Here is a 22467-nt window from a genome sequence, read left to right as displayed (position 1 = left end):
TTGATTTCTATTCATGATAACAATGGTCAATAAAAGATTCATTTGGGGAATAAGGATCCATTACGTTGAGGAATAACCGCGCCATCAGCCAAAGAAAGAAAAACTTAAACAACTTAGACAGAGCTTCACTGTAAGACCTTTTTCTAAGTTTTTCTGCTTGAGAGCTTTTTAGACAATACGTGGCTTCAAAATCCCTGTAAATGTGTGATGTTTGTGTGACTCATTTAATAGAAAGACTTGAGTTTACACAATGCTGTAGTACACAATGAGTATTACAGCACTCCCCACAGCCCCTGCCATGCACACACACACGCATGCACACCCACACACACACACACACACTCCATTCCCCTCCAGTAGCAAATTGCTGGTCAGCTGGCTGAAATAAGGCTCCTGTACTTTCCCTTTGCTTACTATAAAAGGTGATTTACATCATGAACTTGATAACTTGTAAACTACTGCTAAATTTTGCTGGTATTTAACAAAAATAACAATAATAAATACTTTTTATAGATAACAAAAAGACAGCAATAGTCAACATGTTTTAAAATGTTAAAACAGAAGAGATGATTATGGTGGTTCTGCTTTCGGTAAGTTTAAATCACTATATCTTCACAAAGATGAATATACAGTAAGAATCTCATACTGCACCATTCAGCTTTTAGAAGTGTCGTTCAAAAGTTAACTCAACCCAATAAAGGTGCGAAAGACACCTAATTGAACCAAATCCTCCAGACGGGCTGAGTGTGTGTCCTGTAAACTTTACTACACAGGGGCTCAAAAAGACAATAAGGAGATGTGGAAAACCATAAAATCATCAAATCCCTGGAGCTTTTGCAGATTTTGTCATGTTACAATCACAAACCTTTTATGTGCTTTATTTGGATTTTATTCAACAAGGCAACACAAAATAAGGGTCAAACAAATGGTTGCAATATTTTATAAACAAAATAAACAATGTGCATTCATACTCAACCCATATGAGTGAATGCTTTGCAGCATCAGCTTCCACTAAAAATTAAAATTTCAAGACTTCAGACGTATTTCTGCAAATCTGGTGGCCACAAACTTTTAAAATTGTCATCGCTTAGACATTTTCACATTTTATGATGTTTTCAGATGTTTTCATTTTGTGTTCTGTGAGTCAATACTTGGTAGAAGCACTCTTCCCTGTAATACCAGCTGTCTTTTAGTGCATGTCTCTGCCAGGCTTACACATTAAGAGACAATATGACTTGCAAACATAACTGGATCAGGTATCAGAATAAAGGAGACTGAATATAAATATATTCATCACTTTGATGCGCCCAAGAAAACTAGCAAACAAAACCAGCAAACAAAAAATACAACATTGCAATAATGCTGATTAATCTTATCATTTTGTTCCTGCTTCCCAATTCTGCACCAGTTTGTTTTTATGTGTCTTTTATAATCCCAATAAGATGCATTTAGGTTTGTGATTGTAATGTAGCAAAATGTGGATAGAGTCAACAGGTGAGAATGTTTCTGCAAGGCACTCTAAAAACATTAATTCAATAAATTAATTATAATTTTCTTCTATTTCCTGCAGCTGTCTCTCACATACATAATGATTCCGGTGTGAAGTCAAAGATCATATTTTTTTAAGATAGCAACCATTCTCATTAGTGTAAGTGCAGTAAGACCTAACTCAATCTCAGATAAATACAATAATGAGCATGACCTCAGGCACATGAACCTCTTAATACCGTGTGCATGTACTACGTTAAATCATGTGGTGGCATTGTGGGAGAAAAGGTCGAGGGAAAATGAAAATTAGCAGCAGCGGTTGAGATATTTGTTTTTGCTCTTTCAATAAAGGCTTACCTGCCTTTAGGTTGTTAAAAACACAATATCCTTTTATTTAGAAAGACTGGTTAATAAACACATTGAGAACACTAAAGGGGCAAGTTTGTCATTTTTTCCAAGTGTTGACATTGTTTTACCTGCAGAAAAACACTGACCAGCATATTCACAATTCAAAAAAAAAAAAAAAATAGAGAGAATTGCTGCCAGATATAGCAATACACTCAAGTCACCAACATTTCACAAACAAAAATGTATCTTTTTTTGGATGGATGGATGGATGGATGGATGGATGGATGGATGGATGGATGGATGGATGGATGGATGGATGGATGGATGGATGGATGGATGGATGGATGGATGGATGGATGGATGGATGGATGGATGGAACTTGAGCCTTAAAAAACACATCAGTAGTTTAAGCAACACCACAATATGGACACAGTCTCGTGTCACATTTGAATCAAATGGCATATTTACTTGGATGAATGCTCATAAAACTTTAACATAAACTTACTCATTTCTAAATGAATACTTATTACCACTCTTTTATATTGCTGGTTCCGACCAGGTTACATAACTGTGTCTAACATTGGTTTTAGTCTTTCAAAGCACTACCTGCATCCCATCACTGTTGTGGATATTTCTGAATGAAGCCGTATGGAAAATTACCAAAAGGTTGAGCAAAGTTTTAAAGACTGAAGTGTGTCCCACATTTTTAAGAGACCAGCAGAACAGCAACAAACTGAAGATGCTTTACTCAAAGGAGAGTAAGGCATATAAATAATTACGGAGAAAAAATGATGAGGGAGATGGAAATGAGGCTGCTGGACGGGATTGAGTCTGGACAGTACCAGTAGAAACATGCAACATACCAGTACATAAAGGTGTCTTTTAGCACATATAAATGGATAATGTACAGTGGCTCTCAAAGTTGCACATACATCTGTTAATATTAGATTTTTGTGATGTAAAAAATGAGACCGCGATAAAATATGGTTATTTTTTGTGTGGCAGTTCATATTACTCTTTAAATGTGACTGAAATCAAACTTCTCTGTGAACAGTTTACCACCCCAAAGCAAACCACGAGAAAATGTAGATGTCACACAGCAGCAAGCTGTATTACGGAAGTAATAATGGATGTCGCTGTCTATGGATCAATTTTGAAGTTGTAGAGCAATGGGAACCAACAGCATTGTCACAAGATCATAACAAGACAAAGAAAGTCATAAGAAAGCACAACTTCAGCCATTGTTTGTGTCCAGATTTACAGAGTATGGCTTCTTCTTCGGTCTGGTGCAGTTATGATGCATGTCTCACTTCAATGAAATAAAAGTTGTTGACATGTGAGATGACCGTTTTGACTGCAGGCGCTTTGAAAACTATTGGATAAAATCTGATTTAGTACCAGGTGGAAGTGGCACAAATATGATTTTTTAGGGGGCGTGAAAAGATCTGATTTGGGCCATTCAGATGAAAAAGTCGTATATATGATGAATATGGGCAAATAAATTAGATTTGCATATTCCTCCTGTGTGAACGTAGCCTGTGATGATTCGTCATGATCTTTTTGTTTTTGTATCACAAAATTTGGCATTTTATGCACTTTTTGGAACCTGTGCTTAGCATGTTTGCAAAAGAGAATATGTGCAAAAAAAGTAAATAAATGAAAAAACAATTTACCCATCTCAAAGGTAAAGTAACTGCTATGTATATCTCCCTTACTCAATAATTTGTTTGAGTTTCACTGTTTTTATTTTGCCTAGTGTGATGAGAGTACAACCTGTTCTGATTAGTTCAGGCTTCACCAGTTGTCTTCACACTCTTGTGTACTAAATGGCAACCTTTTAATTATTTACAAAATCCTATAATTGGACTTTACCTGAAATATCCTGTTCTGCATCTTATTCCCAATACTATGTGACTTGCACCACAGCCTTCACAATCAGACGGAGATGATGTAAGGAAAGGCAAAAGGGGAAGTGAAAGGCAAGTTATTTTGATGAGAGTCACACCTGTTTTTCTGTGTGAGATGTTTCCAAGAGCATTTTGGAGAATTTTGAGCAATTATTGCACCAGAGTCTCAGATGCACACAGGCAATCAGCAAGCTTTGACAAAAATCAAGATGAAGAATCTAATTTTCGAGACCAAAAGCAAATTCTTAAGGCTCTAGGGTATGTAGATATGGGGCAAACACAAAGATTATTAAAAAAGGGAATGCTTATCTTACATTCTAATTCAATATGTCACACATCTCCCTCATCAAACATGTTGAAGGTAGTTCTTTATGTAGAAATATTAGCATTAGCTAAGGAAATATCACATAGATTTGAAAGAATTTGGCAGTCTGCCTTGTGAAAAAGCTTCTTTTCTGGTGTTTTACGTTGTCCTATAAGGCTTCAAGTCATCCTTCATGCTGAAAAAGTTAAATGTATGCATAGTTGCTGAACAGATTCTACAAAGTGCTTTAAAAATGTAAAGCAAGAAAGCAGCAGAAAACAAAAGGAGAAAGAGTATTTATTACAGAGGAATTAAACCCTAAAAGAAACTCCTGGGCGAGCCATGAAAGCATTTAAATGTGTGTTAAAGGTGAGAGAGGAACAAGCAAAGTTCTCTGGTTTGGAGTAAAAATTTGAGAGAGAGAGAAAGAGAGAGAGAGAGAGAGAGAGAGAGAGAAAGAGAGAGAGAGAGAAAGAGAGAGAGAAAGAGAGAGAACACGTGTGCCAAACAAAAAGAAACATTAAAAAAAATTTGAATAGAGATGATGATGATGACGCAAAATTCAAAAAAGAAATAGAAGAGCAAGGAACTAAGACAAAGCATGAAAGACTGAAGATGTGGAGACTGTGAGAGAAAAAAAAGTAAGTGAGAATATTTCCGTGAGAAAGCCAGGAGTTTGTGGGGGTGTGTGTGTGTGTGTGTGTGTGAGCAGGGAGGGAAAAAAAGAGGTACTTTTGTGAAATATTCAGTGTGATAGAAGACTTAGAGAAGCAAAATCCCTTCCCTGGAGAGATGGAAAAGAGAGGAGGAGCTGAGAAGAGGAGGAAAAGGGATCTGTGATTGAAGTTTTGGATAAGAGTCATAAGGCTGGAGACCATTTCAACAGAGAGGTCTGCTGTGAGGCTTTGTGTAGGACTGTGAGGTCTCTCTCTATTTTTAAACAGTGTGTGGGTAAACTGCTCACACCTTATAGCATTGAAGATACCTGTGGAGCCTATTGGAGGCGCACTTATGTGGGTATTTCTCCTTAGATACCTTGCCAACAAAGAAGAACCCAGACTGCAGCTGTTAAAAAACACATTTTGGATTTTGTAAAGGGAATAATTTGTAAGTCAGATCAGTAACGGAGGCAGCACAGTATATAGGATAGATGGTTTTAGTTGTTTGCCACTGACAAAGTCTAAGTCCTAAACTCTTAGTTTGTAATAGCAAAGTGAAAATTCTCCTGCTGACTTAAAGGGTGAGAGGCATGGCTGACTCATACCCTGCTCTCTCTAAATCCAGGCTTCGCTTGTTGCTATTTCTGAGATTACAGAAAGAGAGGAACGTAACACATCTGTTATGTGGACAAAGGCATGCCATGAATTTAGAAGTATATCCATCCTTTATGTCATCAGGAAGCACAACATAGTGCAGAACTGGCTAATGCTGCACTCTGACTTATCCCATGAACTGGAGCACCGGTAATGACATCCACTGATGGAAGCAGCCTCTTTCAGCAGGATAATGCATCCTGCCAAACTGTAAAGTATGCTATAGACAAAATAATCTAACCTGAGAACCCCTCAGAGGTTCTGCATCTACGTCTCATAGGGTCTGAGCTCATATTGGTGACACTGGGGAGATTTAAAACTTTTATCGAGCTGATCTGTGTGTTTGTTTTTTTTTCTCGTTGTTGAAGTTTTACAATTAGATAAGGCAGTGGTTGACTATAATTTTATTGCACCTTCCTCATTCCCAAATATCTTCTCCACCGCCCACCCCCAGTTCTGACAGTACGCTGTCGGAACATTTCTCTACAAAATGACTTTTTCTTCCAGATGTGTTTGGCATTACAAAGTAAACAGAAAGACCCTTGAAGTTAGAAGACAAACGTTTCTCATTGGTACTTAATGTACTAAGGGATTAGATGGCATATGATATCAGAAGACTAAATTCATCTACTGAAGCTGTTATCAGTAATCAATAAAAACAATACAAAAGAATAACTGCTTTCAATACCATGTATTTTAAAGAAGGGACAATTAAAGTGAACACCACAAGACACAAAACATACATAGAACCCAAATAATAAATACAAAATATATATATACACAGTACTGCAGTAAATCTTCCATACAAATGTGCACAAAAGTCCTAAATTTCCCCACCGGTTAGCACAGTGTCTCACTGACACACATTTGAAAAGTCAATGGTTTAATTGTCCAGGTATTTGAGGTGAAAATGTCCATGCACAATTTGTTTCCAATGGAGAAGAGATGAATAATGGATTGGTGAGATGAAGGGGGAAATACTACAGACCATCAGCCTCCTACCAGACCAATATAGAGTGAATTTCAGGTTCTCCTGGCCCCAGCCAGTTGTCAGAAGCTCGCCATCCTTTAACCCTAAAAAGGGTCACCTGGCTTATTGAAATAAACAGGACCAGTAAATTACCAGCCTGTTAGTTAACTAGACTTTTTTTCAGTAATATAGAAATACATGTAAATGCAATTATATCAACAATCAAATCTTTAAGACAAAATAAAGAAATCAGCATTTATTGTATGTAACAATTGATGATCAAACAATTAGCATTGGCTACCACCACCAACATGCTAAACAAGCAAAATAACAGTGTGTTCACTACTCACCAATTCCATATATAGTTCAGTGCATGACAACTTCATGGCTCCAAGCTCACTGGGTATTCAGTAGTTATGGGTCCGGCAACACCGATGCGTCGGCGCATGCGTCAAGCCCTTAGACAAAACCCCGTGCAGGTGCGCGTATTGCTTTTAGCAAGCCACATGACCGATACAGGAACTGTTTCGAAATGACACTCGACGCATTTGAAAAAATAATTCTTGATCTTTTACGGTTCAGCGTCAACTATGGAGCAGCCTGAAGGCAAACAAAAGGTTTCGTGGTTTGGGACCATTTTGATCTTTGATTAAAATAAGGTATTGGTTATCACTTCGTTATTGTTTCATTCGGTTCTTTTCAGTTTTTACTTGATCTATCTGAATCCAAATTCAGCTGAAATTGACTCTTAGTTTACTTTCATATTATGTTCTGCAGGTTAAGTGTTGCATATGTTTGACAGAACTGTCTTATTTAAATAAATCCACCTCCTCAATGCTGAGGCATTATAGGGCCAGGCATCAGAATGAAGTCCCAGATATCCCTCTGATAAACTCAGGTATACAGCCATTCTACAAATTACTCAGTTGCTTTTTATAAATTATTTCATATAAATGTATTGTTTACTTAATTTTTTTCTACAGCAGGAGAAGTTGTGTCAAAAAAGCGTAACAGACTAAATTTCAAAATGTTGGAAAAAACTGATTTTTTTGAATGAAAATTTGTGAAAAAAAACAAAAACCCAGTCCACAAGCATCCTCATTCCAAACACGTTCACTTAAATTTTCATCACTTGGTACATGTTCACATTATTTATTGACTGTATCAAAGAATATCGAATATATTTTGAATTTAACTGAAGATATGACATAATACAATATATAATATACAATAAAATACAATGACTTAAATCGTATTGTATAGAATAGGTCATCAAATCAGTCTGTCAACTACGTTTCCTGTAGGGATTTTTAATGTCCAGCAGGTGTCAGTATTCAGTGACACAGTATCGACACAGTATCAATACAGTTTTGCTATGGGTCGACACGCTTCATGACGCCTCATTTACCCATTACTAGTAATCAGATCTACATGATTTTTATATTGTGAGTTTTAAAAGTGTATAATAAACAAAGAGATGAACTAATTGTTTGGAAGCACAAACCTGTAGCTCCTTTGTCTCCAGTTCTTCCCCTCACACCAGACTGGGAAAGCTGGAGCAGGCCTGAATAACCACTTCAGACGCAGTGATTGGCTGAATGCACTATGTGACTGACTGTCACTAATCAATGGAGCAGCAAAGGCGGGATTAAGGGCAGTTTTTACCCTGGTTTACATATCGATCTGAAAATCCAGTATTACTGCTGAAAGTTAAAAACATAATAACTTGATAATGTTATCAGTCCATAAGTTTTTTTTATATAAAAAAACCCCAACTTTTTTTAAAGAAATTTTCAGTTTTGTTGACATAGAGCAAGATATATGTGAAATTTAAAGTTCTTCTGTATTAAGATAACAAAAACATTAATTCTGTAAGAAAAGTGAACAATTTACCAAAATAAAGTGATAAACTAAACTAACTGTAAGAAATTCTGAAAAAAAAATATAATGACTAGATATTCTGGTTGTCTTCAGATAAATGTTTAGTTCTGTGTCTTATGATGAATGAAATTGTGACTAAGATAAAAATGTTGCATTCAATAATAGATCTATTTTTGTCTTTTCTTAGAATAAAATGTGCAGCAAAGACAGTTTTTGAAAGCCAATGTTGTTAAATTGTGTGAAGTGATCTCTCTTTAAATAAGCACATTTTTTTGAAGTAGCTGTAGGAAGATTTCATGATGATGAATATTTTTTATTGCCAGTCCTTCTTTTAATAAATGAAATAAAATGGAAAAACTCCAGCCCCGCTAAATTAATTAAAGAATAGGGTTTATTTTCATCAGGTAACATGACAAATTGTTTCAAAGAATAAGAGAGGATTTGAAAAAAAACCCCAAAAAACTAAGAAATGGGCACTGCCCAAAGGCAAGGAAATGCAAGCTGTGGCTCAACAGGCAGAGGATGCAAAAATGCTGAGATCGATTATTATCTCTCAAATGATAAAATATAAGGGAACCGACTTTTTACTTTCTCGGTATTAAACTCATCCATCCTTTGAGAGGGGAATGCAGAGAGACCAAAGGAAGGAGGAGTAAGAAGCAGACCTGGAGTTTGTGCATCTGCAGAGCGGTCATATTTCACCTGTAGCCAACATGGACCCTGACTTGCATAATGTAATGGGAACATAAAGCCTCATTTATGACCAGCTGAGCCAATAAATCCTGATCAGTTCTGACCTCTCAGTGCTTCCTCACTCCTGTCGTCAACTTTGCTGGAGCAAGCAACAAATGACTGAAATCTCCACATCCCTGGAACAGATTGATTCTGTCTTTGCTTCTGGAAACCGGTTTTGTGAGGTTTAGCAGCTGTTGCCAAGGCAGATTTGGCATAAATTTGCAACTGTCTGTATTTACTTATCAAGTGCGGAGCTAAATCTGTGCCTGAAAGGTGTGGACACAGTGCTCCTTGCACTTTCAGTGTTGCATGATTATTTATAGGAGTTTCCCTTTGAGAGTGTAAAATATGGGAAGGAGAATATTTAAATGAATCACGCCAACTTGTTTACTAGGCTTTGCGCCTTGCACATTGCCAACTGTGCTATTATTTACTGCCAAAAACCATGTTTTAGCTATTGTGTCTAATGTGATGCTTTGAGGGAGATGCACAGATGTTCCCAACAATAAAAAGAGAAGAGAATTTGTGAAGTAAAAATGTTTGTATTCAAATAAATTTAGTTGGAATTCCAGAAAAAGTCACTAAGCTGAGGTTGAGAGGGTTTAGTGGTTTATGAAATCTTAGACCAGCTTAAGTACGTTGCATAAGAATTCATGCCCCTTGGATTTTTCCACATTTTGCCATGTAACACAAATTTCAATGTGTTTTACTGGGATTTTATTTGACCAATACTTGTGAAGTAGAAGGAAAATTATATATTGTTTTTAAAAGTGTTAATACTGAAAAGCTGAGTCTTCTCTAAGCCAATACTAGTATCTGCTCTCTGCAATTAGAGCAGCAAGTTTTTTTGTGTTGTGTCTCTGCTGAACATTGAAGAAACCACTTTTTTCCCCCCAAATTGGCTCACTTCAGTAGGTTTGAACAGATAACATTGAACAGATAATGTCTGCGAACAACAATCTTCAAATTTTGCCAAAGAACCTCAATTAGATTTGGGTAAAAAAATTTACTAAACCATTTTAACATGTGAAAATACTTTGGACTACACTGTTGTGTTGCAGCTTTTGCTCAATATTTAATGTTGCCAGACCCAAGTCAGGAAATAGCTATTATGACTAGAGTGACAGCATGGGGATATTTCTGGAATATAGAGAAGTCACCATTTGTCAAGATATTTAAAAATAAAACAAAGCTGTTCAGTCCAATATGTTCTTGGTTGACAAATGTGATATGACTCACATCACACATCTCTTATGTCTCATAAAGTTTGCCTCTGATTACTGCTTTGGGAAGTCTCCTCACCATGACTCCCAACTTGTGAGGGAGGAGACACTGCAAATAATGTCCATCAATAAGGTCCTCTGAAATTTAGTTGCAAGACAGTGTTGAGGTTTGCACTTAGATCTCCCAGTGTCTGGTTTAAATATCAATGTAAAGATATTCTCCTTGTGGAAGTGTGCGATTTATTTTGGTTCTCTGGTTTTCCTCCACAATCCAAAAATATAGATGTTAGGTTATAAAGCGACTTTAAGTGTAGGTATATGTCCTGCATATATTAAATAATGAATTTACGGTAGCACCCTGTTTAACAATTATACCTGTTAATTAAACGCTAACATTAATAGCTGTTAATCCATGTTAACCTTGATGCCCATGTGGTTAGAAAAAAAAGAAGAGCACATTTAGATTTTATGAAATTAAATCTGATGACTATTAGCATAAGCCGGGAAAACGTAGCTACTTCGTTAGCAAAACGTTTCTTTGTTAGCAGCCACATAAATTCATGCTGCTCCGGGAACACAGTTGTGGTCATTAGTTTTAAATGAGCTGCTTGTGTCTTGTGTTCACACTCAGAACCGGACACTCCCACCTGTACCATTTCTGAACTGCAACCAGATGCTAAACTGCCCCTGATAGTATGCAAGCCCTCAAGTATTCCCATCTCAAAACCATCCGTGCATTCTGCAACACCAGTACAAACAGGAGACGCTAGATATTCTCCATCTGGAATACTGATAATGGCATTTTCCCAGGATATGTAATTGCTTGTATCTGTGTGCCTTTACACAAACCATTTCCTCTAGCAGAATGGCTCTGTCATAATTGTTTTCAATTAAAAAGTATCGCGCTGCAGCTGTCTAAGTATGGCTGTTCAGGGGTAAAGGCTAGCAGTAGTTGATAGGTGGAACCTTTGGCAGCCATGGTTATAATCGGAAGGAGAGCCACAGTTGAAGGAGTGATGAAGCAGTAGCTTGTGGGCTCCATCTTTAACAACAGCTTGGGGTGTTATATAAGGAGTAATGCAACTGGGGCTGGTGGAGAAAGAACAACCGATGAGTCCTGATGATATATATAACAGGGAAGCAATAAGTGGCAGATTCTTGCCATGGAGTTTATGCTTAATTATATTTTTGCTCCTGTTTTTTTTTCTTTCTTCATCTCATCTTTCGTCAGTAGAACTATTACATGCAGTAACGTATGAGGATTTTTGTCAGTTTCAGTTGTGCCCTTTATGTCATTTTCCTGATCTGTAACCTAGCTTTTGTGTGCTGGCCCAGATTCTAGCCCACTTAAGGCACTTTTCTGCTGAACTCAATGAAACTTCAAGCTAACTGTACCACAATTTGGCTCTGTTGTGTCTGCGTAGCTATGAGGAAATGCCCCAACTAACAGGTGAGGAGACTTGCGTATAAAATTAGGCCAGGCTGTGTATGTCAGGACTGGGCTGTTTGGCCTCCAGAGGGCTGTTTGAAGGAAGAAGAAGAAGAAAAAACAGCCATTCTTGCTTCATTCTCTTCCCTGTCTGCTTCAAAAGGCCACTGCAGCTGTCTAATGACAGAGATAAATAAGAAGTGGGAGAGAAGGGCACAACTGAGACACAAGGAGGTGAGAGATACCCAAAGACGAAAGGAGGAGATGGAACCAAGAGTTGTAAAAAGGAAGAATTTTTTTAGGAAGGTATAAAAAAGGAGAAAATAATTCGTAGATGTGGGCAAAGACACAAGGAGTGGTGATGAATGCCATTTTAATGAAGAACTCTTTCTCCCTCCTTCCTCCTCTGCCTCTGATCTGTCTTTTCTTTCTATCTCCTTTTTCTTTTGTGTCTTCCCTCTCTTTTCTATAACACAGGGAGACCCTGGGGATGGGATAGCTCATTAGTAATTTACGCCCTCTCCCCACAGATGTATTTTCAATGTCTTGAATGCTGCTTAATTAAGCATCTTACAGCAAAGTGCATAAAACAATTTTCTTATACATTAATGATAAAGAGGACTCTGAGATCCTTGCATTGGAAGAGTCTTTTGCCTTTTTGTCAGTATTCCACTTTTTCAGACTTTTGAGCTCAGGTCAAACCTCATTGAGTCAAAGAGAGCAGACAATGGCTATGCTCTCTTGTTTGTAGATGAGATAAGGAGCCATTACCAAAAGTGAAATGAATACAAAATGAATATGTGAGATAAGAATACCTTTGAGCATACAGCCCAAAACTGACCGTGTTATTGAAACGTTTGCAGACTGTGTGGAACACAGTCTTTGTTCCACTTTAAACAAAGTGGAAATTGTCATAGTCTTTTATGATTTTGGTTTTCCTTATTTCTAAAATTCCTTTGTCTTAACTTTTGTTTTTCACAGTTATTTATTATTTATTATTATTTATTTTCAGCTCCAGTGTGTCTCCTAATCTTTGGGTTCTTTGTGTATTTTTCTTTAAGTTTTGTAAGCTTGTTAAGTAAATAATACAATTTTTTGAACCAATATCCTTCTTCCTCTTCTGCATTTAGATTTTATTCAAACTGTTCTGAGGCATTAGCATTATTTCTGTTCAGAAATATCCTTGCATTGTTAGTGGGTTTTTAAATTTTTTTTATAAACAACACATTGTGACCTTTCTTTTCCGTAATTATTTTCTCTTCTAAATAAAACATTTGTTTGCATGGAAATGCTGGAGGAAGACTAGCTTTTTGCCACAACACTGCCCAGCACAGCTCACTTTAAATTGCCGTAAATTGTTGAATTTATCCTGGCTCACACCAATGAGCATGTAATGATTTGTGCAGAACCATTTCACCGTGGGCCAGTGACTTTATGAAGATTTCATGAGTTTAATTTCTCTTCCTGCTGTGTTACTGCTTGTATTGGTTTACATGCCAGTTTGAGCGTTTTCAGTTCTATAGTTTCATAATTTGTCAACAATTTCTTGCACTACGGTAGCAAAATAAATAAAAGTTCAGCTGTTTGTGTTTTGGCAGTGTTGCTGTGATTGATTTGGTTCATGTGTAGTAAAAATAAAATTAGAAAGTGTGGAATATTTCCTAAGGAATCCAGAAGTAACTGCAACTTGTACTTCTGCAGCTCTTAATAACGAAATGACTTGCAGATTGCTGTAATGGTTGATAGTCATCTAAGCACTTTGTTATTAGTTCAAAAACTAATAACTGATAATGAATTATAGAGATTTACTTTTCAAGCTTTTCTATGTGCTAGGCCTTTGTTAATATAGATGTAACAGTTTTTATTCCATCAAAAAATAAAGGAAATAAACAACTATGCACAATTATATTATGTCCTTAACCTTTATCTGTGATTATAGCCCAGAGTTGTGTAATGTATGTAATGTGCCATGGGAAAAATAGGAACAGGTCATTAGGGAACAGAGACAACAAAGAAAAAAACACAAATGTCTTAAAAAATAGTGAAAATATAGTTTGAAGTGAAGAGTGGGGAAATGCAAAGGTGGTTAACATTCCCTCTTTGAATAGCTACTCACATCACTGTTTTTGTTAGCTTCAGCCAATAATCTCTGCAAAGCATGTCTACATTAATATGTACTTCCTGATTAGGTTTCTGTTATTGAACAAAGCTGAAATTGTTACTCAAGTATTGAACAGTGGCTGTCATAGAGCATCGCCATAGCAGAACTTCTCCACAGAGGCTGAAGGTGACACCAATCATTCAAATTCTGAATCAGAACAAGATGCAGTGGAAAAAATTGACAATAGCGAATACATTAGAAAACATTTCAAGTTTTCAGTTAAAGTTAGCTGAAGATGAAGAATGCTTTGGACTTGTGCCAAAAGAGCTGTAACATATCAGAAGCTGTCAACGCTACAACGTCTGAAGAAGACAAAAACGCTTACATGGAGAAAATCCACTACTTTCCCTGTAAATACGACAAGTGGAGATAGGTTTCCACTTGGGACACTGTCATGCAGCTGCTCCAAAGTTCACATACAAGGTATGGGACACTTTGTCATGTAAGTACTGTATGCAAGTATGTATGTATGTATAATTAAGTAAGATGAAAAATTGTGAGCATCATACATAAGAACAGATTCTGGTTTCTGGTCGTGCAGCTCTAGTAATTTGTCCTTCAACATATGCAATAAAACAGCCAGTTAAAGATTTTGCTGAACAGCTTTAATCTTCAAGCCCCTTGCATTTTCATCTCAGCAAGTTATCTACTGTCACTGAGGCCCATCTTTATGCCCATCAAAAAGCAGAATAAAAATAAAATTGATATGGTAGTCCATCAAGCAGAAAATAAACCTAGAAATCCTAGAGCAAGAGAGCTTGGTTCAAATGAGTGTCCACCCAGTCTTGTACTGTTCATACTTTTACAGTACCCAATGTCTTTGAAACAAAACAGAGCCCCTTACTGCTGAACATTTTGTAAGGGCATCTATGTCCATTTCACAGATATGTCATATCCACTACTGCAACCAATATGAGGTGATAGTATTATATTTCTGCAACTAATAAAAATATTTACATCCAAGATGACCCTCATACATATTTAGTTTTAATTATGAGTCAAACATCATAAGAGTCAACAGACCTAAGGAGTTACTTGGACCAGAATTATTTGAAATATGGAAACATTTACAACTAAATTCAATTATGGGAGATTAGATTTTTTAGAATTATATTTGTCTCCAATTCATGAATACTTAACTTTAATGGAAAATAACTACATGCTGATTATTCTGAACACAAAATAACTGTTTTTACAAAGAGGTTAAGGATAATGGCTAAAAGGGCAAAGACATACACCAGCACAATCTATTGTTATGCTCAAAGTATAATTACTGTTTTTTTTTTATTTACAATTCAACTCCATCATTGAGCTTCTATGAGAAGCTAACTGACAACATTTAAGTACGCTTCTGAGAAAAACTGATTTAATAGACCAAGACGTGATGTCTGAATGTCTGGATGTGGCGTGTAATGTAAAGTGCTCTGAGTGGTCAACAAGTCTAAAAGTGAGCTTCATGGATGTTTTCCTTTAGAAATGCAGACCATTAGCAGTCCCCAGCATAACCACTTTCATTTGCAATGCTGATACTGATGATTTGAATCTCAGTAAAAATGTGACATCCCTTATTATTTTCTGAGCCATCACACACACAAAATGATACCAGCTATTATCAAATTCTGTCTGATATTCATGTACATTCTATAAATATTAATAACAAGAAGGGCATGTGTGAGAATTGGGAAAGTAAATTGAAACAATCTCAATGCTGGCAGGAGACAAAGATGTAAAGGTGTAAAATATGTAAAGGATGCATGTTTGTATGTGGAAGCCAGGGAGATTTGTTGACATCCTTGTGCTCACATTCATACTATTTTTAGGTCAACTGCATCATAGTGTCCTACTTAGATACTTTCTCTTGTTTACACTTCAGCCAAATCAAACAGCTATAATGAACTGATTTGTCAACTCTCTATTCAAAATAGAAAAGGTGGAGCGGTCCAAGCAATTTCAATCCAAGCATCAGCATGGGAAAGAACAAGGATACAAGTGACTATGAACATGTCATGATTGTTTCTGGCAAACTGGACTAAGTATTTCTTAATCTGCTGATCTTCTGGAATTATCCTGCACACCCATCTCAAAAAGGTCAAAAAAGAGAGAATGTCCATTGAGCCACAGCCACAGTGTGAATGAAAATCCTTTGTCAAAGTATCGGTTTAGCATGATAAAAAGCTAACAGAAACTCAAAAAACACTCATTGCAACCAATGTGTACCAGATTGGAGCTTTCATTGCAGAACACATCAAATCTTATAATAGACGAGCTACAGCAGCAGAACACCACACAAAAACCACACAAAAACAGTAACAGAACCTCATCAAAACTGGACAAGAACATAGTAGAAAAAAAACATTCATGGGTATCTGAGGAATGTTCCCATCGCTTGGTTGACTCTGTGCTATAGCTAATTAAGGCAGTTCTCAACGTAAAATTGGCTCCAACATGAAACAAGCAAAGTGTTGGTACCTAATCATGGGTCTGTTCAGTCTACAGCAGACTGGACAAAGTGGTTTAACAAAAAGAGTGCATGGTCATTCAAACATTCAAAACACTTGGAAGCATAAACTGGACCTTAGAATGCCAGTGACCACGTAACACATGGCAGAGGGAGAGCCAAACAAAATCTGAGTCAGAGCCAGACATGGAGAGCATGGTTTTCTATACAAATATAGAATAAAAAACGAGAAAGAAAATCCGAATACATAGTCCAGTCATCAATAATGAAGTATGGTGAAATAGGATGATTTCCTATATATAACGTTTAGAAAATCCGTTATACATTTACATCATTAGCTCGATAGTAGCCTGCTGGCCAGCCAGTTAACTGGCTACTGTGATGTCTGAACACACAAGAGCACTTTTTGGGATGCATGGAATACAGGTCAAGACCTGACGAAGATGTAAATATAAAACATATGTATGTGTCAATACGTTTACGTTGGGAAATACAGTATATGTTGGTCAGAGCCCTAGAAGGGGACACTGTCGGGAGATTGGCCGGACTTCTCTATGGTCGAGCCAAGATTTCCTCATGATTCAGTTGTGCTGACTTAGGCTGCAGTCTGCAATAATATCTTCACTGTTCAACCAAAGTCCAGCCTGCAGGGGTTTTAGTCCTGAAGCATCACCACATCAGTATCTTGAGTACACCACACCACCTTCTTTACCCAGGTAAAGAAATAGATGCATGGGCAAACAGAAAAATGGATGGATAGAAAAAAAGAATAACATTAGGAGGACTGTAAATGACACGGGGCTCAGCTGGAGGATTGAGGGAGCAGCTGACTTGAGTGTGGCTGGGTGCAGGAAGGCAGCAGATGAGCAAGGAGGGCAGGACATGAGATACCTCTGGCACCAAGCTCAGTTATGAGGAAAAAAGAAAACAAAAACATATGCTGTGTGTGCACTTTGTCCAGAAGCTTGTTGTTATATAACTGTGGCATGTGTGCGGGCGTGTGTGTGTGTGTGTGGGGGTGTGTTTGTGCGTGCGTGTGCGTGTGTGTGTGTGTGTGGGGGGGGGTGTGTGTGTGAAAAAAGGCATATTCTGGCTGTTATGTGTTGGCATTTCTTGTCCAGCTAAACTAGTTTTGCCTCACACACTGACAAATTGTTTTAAAAAAAGAAGAAGATAAAAGTGTTTCCTCTGTGCTATCTGTTCTACATTAAGATCATTGTAGGCCACCAAATGTGGGGACACTGAGCAAACACTGCGTCACATTACACAGATGTTTCAAAAAGTCATGCTGATGAATAGAAGCACCTCCTAATCTGCTACAGCCATCTGTAACCTGTGCTGGCTGCTGTGATGGTAAATCACTTTAACTGCGAACGTGTTGGTTGCAGACTGTAGCAAGCCCGGGTCTCGGCAGCGCAATGACATTAGAAAACAGTTACACAAGAATAAAACAACGATTATTGACTCTATTATTTCCATTTATCATACCATGCCTTGCCATGCCATTTAAACACGTTACACCTGTTTGCACACAGATGATTTGAAACTTATTTTGTGATGAAACATGTAATATATCAAAGAGACACCAAAATCTGAACGGCTGGATGTAGTAGCACAAGGACATAGGGTGGAATGAGATCTTCACGGTATGACAACCTTTAGTAAAAACACCACTTTGTCATGATTATTGATTTAAATGTAAAACAAAAATGCATAACATGATTTAATTCAAAGTAGAGGTCAACAGTTAATAATTTTGAAGGTAAAAAATACTTATTATTACAGTTATGTTGTCATCCATATAATGTATTTATTACTTTATTAATTAATACATAGACTTTGGCCGAAATAATATCAACATTTGCTGGTTTATTAGTTTCCCTTCGTGCTGCGGTAACACTTTTTGTGGCTTGACTACAAAGTTCAACTAGTGTTACCGAGTGTTAGCGATAGGTGGCGCTCCTTTAGTTTCCGCACCATGACTGCCCATCTTTTTCACAATGTGAAGTATTTCCATTTTGCAGGATGTGCACTTTCTATGGCATTTTCATAATTTTACACTGTAAAAATGGAAAAATTTGATCTTATATCTTGCATATTTTTATATTGGCAACTGGACAATGTCATAGGAGCTTATCAAGTAAACCTATTAAATTTGCGTTTAACTCCAAATAAGCTTTGTGTTTAGTCATAAAATTAACATTGGCTTAAAATCAGGACTAGGTAAGGAACTCACTTAGAATAATATTTTAAAATGGTCCATGTGTCCATTACCTTTTGTAATAAATCTGCAAACTGAAAGATCTGTTTCAACATTAGTACCTGCAAAAGTTTCTATAATATTTAAGTGTCACCTGAAAATCAGCATGTTATGACAGAATCTCCATCTTTAGTCTTCTAATAATATCAATCTGGTTACTGCATAACGCCTGACACATATTTAAAATAAAATATTATATAAACTTTAGGTTATGTGCACTGTGTTTTACTTTCTTGGTTATGAAACTGGTGAAACTAAAAATGGAGATTCGATCACAAGGTATAAAAGAGTAATCTTTTTGTCCTTTAGATGCCTGGTCTTCTATAAGCAGTGGCTAAAAAAGGGCTTTAAACGTAAACAGACCGACTGGCAGGCAAACTGATAGACTGATAGATATTACATAAATTGCACATGACCAGTCCTAAACATCTTACAATAATATTATGTCATAGTTGTTATCCCAATGTAAGATGATTTGACTTTTTAATATTACTCTAAATGCATCTGACTAGTAGGTTACTCAGTTGTAATTTTCCATTATAATCTCCCAACTCAGTCTCTTTCCTTAATGTGTGCACTGGCATGAAGAATGATCTGTGACTACAGATATTTCTAATTTTTTAATGCAAATTTACCTTATTGTAGTTAACGTTATGTGTAACAGTTGATTCAGGAAATGTAGATATTCTGTGTTTGAGAAGCAAAGCACCAAGAAGAATGTCTAATTTTAAGTTGCATCTTAAATACTGGTGTTTTTGAAAGATGGATGAATGGATGATAGATACATATATAGAAAAGCAGAGGCACAGAATAAGTTTTCAACGTCAAGGTTTGATAGGAGGTTATTTGCATCTTGTTACATTGGATTCAACAGGTAAACTGACTAGAAATAGAATAGAAACACACATTTGAATTTACAAAACATGCTAACCATGTTTTCGTCATGCATCTTTATTTGATTTTCTTGCTCAGCAACCTCTTACATTGTCTCAAAGGTGTAGTTCTTTTGTAGCTTCAACCAGATTTACTCTGATGCTTTCTCTTTTTCTCCTCTTTCATATAAAAGCAAGTTTAATGAGGCCAAAAGGGGCTGTATTCTGCTTTCATTGCAAAAATAAAATATGATGTAATATCACCATTATAGCTTTAATAGAAGCAGTTTATCAGTTCTGATAAGTTTAATTATTCAATTGATACCTCTCTGGCACCTCTTCTAGTAAAGCTGTGTTGAAGTAAATTGTTAATGACTATTATTTTCATAAAGGTTTTGAATACTTTTATTATTATTATTAATTACTTTTACTTGATTACTTTTATTATTTGTGTTTATTGATTACCTTACTATTATTTCTTTACTATTGATTGTTTTATTCATTTAATCCTATTACTCAATATTCTTATTTCAGTATGCGTTAAGTATGTTAAAGGTCACAGCTTCTGACACTGACTGCAGTTAAGGGTGACAGTTGTCTGTTCTATAGGGACTGTTTTAACAGGAAACCTTCTGATCACAATCTAGCCCACTCAGCAGCTGCCGTTAAATGAGGCCTCTGAGCTACGCTCTGAGCTGCGCGGATGCGCGACTTCTGAGTTGAACGGAAGGACAAACAGATAGGGGTTTTTGTCCTGCTTAGCTATCCAAGAACAAACTGTTGGTTCTGCAAGTAAACCGCATACAACAAAAGGTCAGTAAATGTAGGAGTATACTGCGGTTAAGGTGTCAACGTCTCGAACCTGCAGATGTTTCCACTGGGTGACCTGTGTGTCACCTGTGCCCTATTGTCAAGAAGAAACTGTCCGTACTTATGTTTTTTTCCTTCTTTTGTGTGGTTGATGCTCCCGCCATTGGCTACGTGTTTGACTCTGTATAAAAGGAGGCTGCCCAGGCGACACAGTCAGAGAGATTCTTTGACACTCATGTGTGCTGTTGACCGCTGTGTGTTAAATAACCTTTCTCCAATTGCAATTGTTTTAATAAACTTGTATCTTTATTCTGATATCTGCCTCCTAGAGATTTGTTGCTTTAACAGCTGCATTAAGCACCAGGGAGTTAATCTCAATAATTTCTGCAGCCTGTTTCTCGGAATGTAATATATATAATGTTTCTTAATCCCTTCGACATTGACCTTGATTTCAGAAAGAACTTGAAGCAGAAGATGGACCAGAATGGAACAAAAAACACATTGCATTGCATCTGTTCTGTTAATGGGAAGTTAATAAATAATTAACTGCAGTTTAAGATGGAAACAGCTTCAATACACCAGATGCATTTCAATGTATTAAAACATTGAAAGATTTTCTTTCTTCAGTAATTCATTTGAAGTAGTAGAATAAGTTAATTGCAGCAAAAATAATTTGCTGTATCCAAATTATGTTTGAGTCAAGCGTCTTGTCAAGAGACTTGCACACCTTTTGGAAGGTAACTCTGTCTGTAAACCATAAGATATCTCAAGTAGAAATATAATTTTAATCTATCATGTACTCAAGTATTTTTTTTAAAAAAAAGTAGATTTCCTGGTTTTTGTTAATTGTAAGCCATAATTATCTATGACAGAATAAAAATTGGAAATAAATCATTTTATGACATAAATTTGTAACTTATGTGTTTCTCATTTGAACTGAATGAAATAAATAAACTTTTCCAGAAAGAATAAGAACCTTCTTTTGCTTTTTCTTAAAGACGCCTTGAAGTGGAATCATTACATAAGACTACAAATGGATCTACTATAACTTTAAGTGCTTTTAAAAGTGAAGAACATTTGAAGAACAAAGAATGAATAAGTGAATGAATGTAAGTACCAAAACAAATGTTCAATCTGGCCAGAGAAAGAGACTATTGTTGAGATTCCTTAAGAGTAAAATGTAAGAGCAGCAGGATTCCTAACAGTAAAATGCCAAATATGGACAGTCATCTGTCAGGCTTTTAACACTTTGCAACAGCCAAAAAAAAAGAAAGAAAAACAACAGCTGAAGCAACTGTCATGCTGTACTGGCTTTGATTTTACATTGGGTTAATAATAGAAATATCAAACTATTGGCACTTTCCAGTTGTTTTCATTTGGAGATTTACACTGCAGCTATTTTACGTGTGCTGGTTGAGCAGCTCTTCAGAAGAAAATCTCTTGATCCTGGATTGTTTGCTTTTTAAAATTTTTTTTAATTTAATGTTTTATTTTGTTTTGACTCCTTACTGTTTTTGCAAAAAGGCCGTGCGTGCAGAAAATAATTAAACAGATTTCAACTTCGCTGCATTGGCTTACCTAAAGTTGTCGTTGCTTAGGAGAAGTGCAGGTGTGCAGTCTCTTTATCCCCAAAAGGAAACTCCGGTCCGCCGTGGCAACAAGCGCTCGCAAAATAAAAAAAAGATGTTACTAATAAGGTCTCTTTGTTAATAGACCTGCAGCGCCGGAGAGGTGAACTGAGCGCAGCTCCCACTCTGGCACGACTGTCTGCTCATCGGTGAAAATTAGTTTGCGTGCTTCTGACTGCCGCCCTCCCTCCCACTCACTCACTCTCTCTCCCTCACTGTCTCCCACCCATGAGAAATAAATAATCTTTAATCTCTCCGTCTCTTTCCCTCCATCTCACTCTCTTCCCAGCAGGAGGGGGCATTTTTGAGTAAAATGAGCCTTTTTTTTAAAAAAAAACAAAAGTCTCATAAAGGCAACAAGAAATATTCTCCTCAGAAACCTTCCATGCTTCATTCTTTTTACAATATTTTACCAACCCCCTCTCCCCAAAAAATAAAAACCTGCCTCTCACTGTCATGATTGTTTCTTGGGCTGTCCGGTTGGTGCAGCAGTGGTCGGGATTAAACCGTGGGATTATACCTCGGCATTCATTTCATCCCACACATGGTAGCACACTGGTGGACAATGACATCAGCCTTTGGCAGATTCAGACAAACAGACAGTTTCACGTGGGTAGAGATAGAGATGGAGATGGAGATGGAGATGGAGATGGAGAGAGGGACAAAAAGACAAGAAGAAG

The 22467-nt window shown here is 36.8% G+C and overlaps 1 protein-coding gene across 2 annotated transcripts in view; it reads right to left on the bottom strand.

Moving 5' to 3' along the window:
- The window catches only part of camkvl (CaM kinase-like vesicle-associated, like), a 51412-nt gene extending 29451 nt beyond the window's left edge, over nucleotides 1-21961 (bottom strand). Inside the window, exon 1 of one of the 2 annotated variants that reach the window (XM_032565821.1) lies at nucleotides 21738-21961. The gene's annotated coding sequence lies outside the window, so the exon portion shown is untranslated. The remainder of the gene's footprint in view (nucleotides 1-21737) is intronic. The other variant, XM_032565829.1, reaches the window with a different exon arrangement.
- Between the last annotated feature and the right edge of the window lie 506 nt (nucleotides 21962-22467).

This window comes from Xiphophorus hellerii, chromosome 1 (genome assembly GCF_003331165.1).
Source record: "Xiphophorus hellerii strain 12219 chromosome 1, Xiphophorus_hellerii-4.1, whole genome shotgun sequence".
Lineage (NCBI taxonomy): Eukaryota > Metazoa > Chordata > Actinopteri > Cyprinodontiformes > Poeciliidae > Xiphophorus > Xiphophorus hellerii.
Note: the sequence above shows the minus strand (reverse complement) of the source record. Positions and strands in the feature narration are given on the sequence as shown.